Here is a 4461-nt window from a genome sequence, read left to right as displayed (position 1 = left end):
CTTGCTTTCTGCCGTCATCTGTCAGTCTCTGTCCCGACTTCATCAGGCTGTCGGCTCGTGCTAAATGACACGGGTGACCTCTAATAAACTAGATGACTACTCAGAGGGAGTTTATTATGGGTGGTGATGATCCCTGAGCAAGACACTTAACCCCTCGTTGCTCCAGAGGCGTGCGACCTCTGACATGTATAGCAATTGTAAGTCGCTTTGGATAAAAGCGTCAGCTAAATGAGTAAATGTAATTATTATTATTATTTCCTCTTCTTCTTCTTCCTCCTACGTATTCAATGTAGTGATGAAACGTACTCTGTAGAGCAGTTTGTCCATTTGGGCTACTGTAGAAACATGGCGCCGCAACATGGTGGCGTCCATGTGAGAGGATCTGCGATGTCTGTAGACAGAAATGTCTCATTCTAAGGTAATAAAACAGTTCATTATGTAAGGTCTTTCTACACCACTGAAAACATAGTTATGGATCTTATATTGAATTTCTGTCAATAGATCCTGTTTATTGATACTTAGTGTTCTCAGAGGCATCAGTACTGGTATTAATAGTCATGTTAATATCCACTTAGTTATAAAGCAACATGAACCACTGTACTATTTAAACTGCTTTATATGCTGTTAGTAGTTGTTTAATTACTAGTATAATAATGCCCAGTCACATGTATGGTGATGAACACTAGAAAGACATCATGAGAACTTTTGCACCTGATACCAAGTGATGGGATGAATATCATCTATACTTAGATCATAAAAGACACAAGCTCACAGCGAACCTGGGCTTAAAGTTCACCAGCAAGGCCGACTGTCTCCAAAATATTTTACTTTAATAATTTAGTTTTGGTTTGACTCTGTCGTTTTGTTGCATTTATTTTGCTTCTACAGTGACCTGCGGTGGGGAATAGATAGATGGATAATTCAACATGAAGCTGTATTTTTCTTTTTCAAAGCTGGTTATAAATTGAACTGCAGCTTTTATCAGAGCAACAAGAAGGTTAAAGAGTCTGTTCACCCAGCAAGTGTTTCCTCTCTTATCCTGCACACGTCAGAAAGTTACAACATGTATAACCTGAGCTAAGCTCACCATTCATACTTCCTTTGGAATGACCACACCCAGTTGTGTGTGTGTGTGTTTTTAGATGGGTTATGCAAACCCTCAGCAGACGGCTGCAGGCATTCACACTCGCCTGTACAGCCGAGCCTTCATCATTGACGACGGGAGTTCGTCACTGCAGATGTAGGAATGATTTCACAAAGGCTACGACTGGAGGTGAACACACACACACACACATTCAGTATATAGCACACATAAATAGCTGTTGCTCAGTACACCAGTAGTTTCTTTCTTTTTCAGGACATTCCAAATTGTTGTGCTTGCTCTGCCCAATGTTTGTCCAATGGCTCTGCTTGATTTTCCTTCTTTTCTCCCATAGACAGCTCTCTGGTCTTCATGTTGTTCATCCTCTTTAACAGGAAATGCAGTCTTTACAGGTTTGAACCAAGGATGAAAACTTAGACTAGTCATGCAGAGCTATTTAATGTTTGGACAATCAACCTAAAAGGCAACAGCTGGGCAACAACAAACACCTGTCAGTCACATGTTCCAATAGTTTTACTCACTTGAAAAATGGGTGGGTTCAAACAAAGGGTGGTTTTTTAACACATCTAGACGTGAATACCAGGAAATAAAAGCTGAAATTCTGAACTCTTGTCTCATCTTTTGATCTTAAACCCAAATGTCTTCAGTGAACAACCAAAATAAAGGAATTTGCCTTACTGGTACTGTATGTGAAAATACCTGCACAAAAAACCCAGCATGTAAAGCACTTTGAATTACCTTGTTGTTGAAATGTGCTATACAAATAAACTTGCCTTTGCCGTTCTATCCCGCAGTTATGCCGTTTAAGTACATGTAAAACGTGTTAAAACAGAGGAGCTAGCCTATTAAAGTCCAGGAGTTAATAACTGAATTAAAATGAATTAATTTATCATTGAGTTGAGAAGGTGCCACAATCACATTTAAAGAAGTTACTTCCTCAAACAACAGACACAGAAAGGATGGAAGACTAAATCATGTGTGTTGACTCAGCAGGGATGATATTAGGCCTGATTTGATCTACAGGAGAAACTATTAAACAATAAAGAACACCTGAGAGCCTTACTGCTTTATATTCTGATATATTTTTATATTTTGAATGGTCACCTTCCACCTGAATTTTGTGTTTCCCTTTAAAAACATTTCCAGTTCCATAAATTGGTGAAAATTTTTAGCAAAATGCAGGAAATTACATCTTTAATGCTCAAAATCTCCTGGAGAAGGATTTATTAAGTGCACCATCCAAGAAAATGGTCTCTTTGTTTCTGAGTGGAACATTCACTCATTGATTAAATATAATTACTCTTGACATGGCTTTTTGGGTCCCTGGGAAAAACATAAAAGTGTTGTTAATTAACTTATGTGCGTTTTATATGGTTTTAATAACAATAGTAACAACAACAATAATGATAATCAGCGATATTCTGGGCAAATGTCAACATCTTTTTGATGGGGGGCTTTAAGGGCCCTGGATAATGGATAGGGGGCTGGTCCAAAAAAGGTTGAGAACCACTGTTGTACAGCATCCTCAGAACAAAGCTTCACCCTTTTGGTGAGAACTTTTCCCCTCTGTAAATAAGTGCGATATGCAGAAATAATTAATAAATCAAATCTCATTCGCCTTTGGATGAATATACAACGCAGTTACAAAAATCTGTGGGAATTCCCGTGGTAAATAGGGTGGACGCGTAGACACAGAGAGCTGTTCAATGTCCTTGGTGCATACTGACGCTCTCACTATAAAATTTTTGCACCAGCGTTCATTGATGTACAAATGATGTACCCACCTCGCGACTCGCCGGTGATTGCAGTCTCTCGGTCCGTGCGCAGCGGCGTACCAAACCTGTCTATTGCCATCTCGCTGTCCAGGTCCTTCTCCCCAAGCCATGTTTCCATCAGCGCCAGGATGCATGCTGCCTTAAATTCGTGCTGATAACGGACATGGGCCTGGAGATCGTCGTTGTTGCGAAGTGACCGGACATTGGCCAGGATGACGGAAGGCAGGGCGATGCGAGCCAGGGGTTACCGTCTCGCTCGAATCCTCCTCTCCGGCCCCGCTTCCTCACTTTGCGGAGAGGCGCTCCAGTGTGTCCTCTCTTCCCCGAGCCGTGATCAAGCTCCTCCAAGTTGGGGAAGACCAAGTCAGAAGGTGGCTTGGTGTTCGTAGGGTTGTTGAATCCAAGCAGAAAGTCTCCGGTGTACTGGATCTTACTTGTTGGAGGGTCGTCCCGGCCTTGGACCAGGTAGGACGCCGACAGCAACACCACGAGTGCCAGCCACTCCATGCCAGTAGTAAGTAACATGATTTCTGTGGCTTGTGGAGATCAGTCCACCGAATGTAACACAAAGGCTCTAACATCACTAGAAACTGTAGAACATAAAGACTACCGAACCAAAACAGAAAAACTAAAACAAATTCCACACTACTGCTACTGATGCCGGTCGCTGCGTGTGCATGCGCCCTACCTACTTCTACTTGATTACAGTTTGTAATTAAATTATGTAACTAAACATCATGTAACTAGTTACTTACCAACACTGGTAACTGGAACATAATATTCATAAAAGGCCTAAACTAGTGGTAAACTATACAGTACATGAAAATGTATTGAATATGCTGAGATTATGTAAGTAATATGGTAACATTATACTAAGAGCTGACTTGAAGAACATCAGGTCCGGTGCAGCTGACCTGCCGCCTGGTTGTGCATTCACGTCAAGAATGCTGCATTCAGTAACTCAGTACCGCAGAGTTACTTGGATTAGTAACTGTAAATGGCTGAGTTTTTCCCGATCACTTTTAGAAAGCATTTGTTAAAAACGTTCTGAAAAACAGCACCAAGAAATGTTAAATAAATGAAAATGCTTTGAGAATGGTTGATTTGCACAATAAGAAAACACACAATGCAATATAGTTTTCCCTCACATAAAAAGACCCCCCGCACATATATTTCAGCATCAAATGTTTAATCTAGATAGTGCTAAAAATCTTCTTGTCTTGTTCACATGCATCGTCACGTCTCATGACCCAAATGTATCATCACACCCCTGATCTAAGCCCTTATGTCCCCATCACTTTTCAATACAAAGTGGCGCCCTTGATTGACCCGCTCAGCTCTGCACCAGCTCCTCTCTACTTATACTCTCCACTACCATTACCGCTTTTGCAAGGCATTGTATGCATGCGACAATCTCTTTAGGGGCCGAGCACCCCTAAAGGTCTGATCCTAGAATCGCCCCTGATCTGAAGGTTAATAAATCACAGAGCTCTGAAAGGTTTGGATCAGCATGAAACTCTCAGTTGAACCATCAGAACAAAAGATGAACAGCTGAAGCAAAATTTCTAGTTCTTTGAAAAAAAA

General features: G+C 41.1%; 1 protein-coding gene across 1 annotated transcript in view; it reads left to right on the top strand.

The window, feature by feature from the left end:
• The window catches only part of asah2 (N-acylsphingosine amidohydrolase 2), a 20616-nt gene that overhangs the window by 1526 nt on the left and 14629 nt on the right, over positions 1-4461 (top strand). The window lies entirely within an intron of this gene.

Source organism: Micropterus dolomieu, linkage group LG14 (assembly GCF_021292245.1).
Source record: "Micropterus dolomieu isolate WLL.071019.BEF.003 ecotype Adirondacks linkage group LG14, ASM2129224v1, whole genome shotgun sequence".
Lineage (NCBI taxonomy): Eukaryota > Metazoa > Chordata > Actinopteri > Centrarchiformes > Centrarchidae > Micropterus > Micropterus dolomieu.
This window is presented reverse-complemented; position numbering and strand designations above follow the sequence as displayed.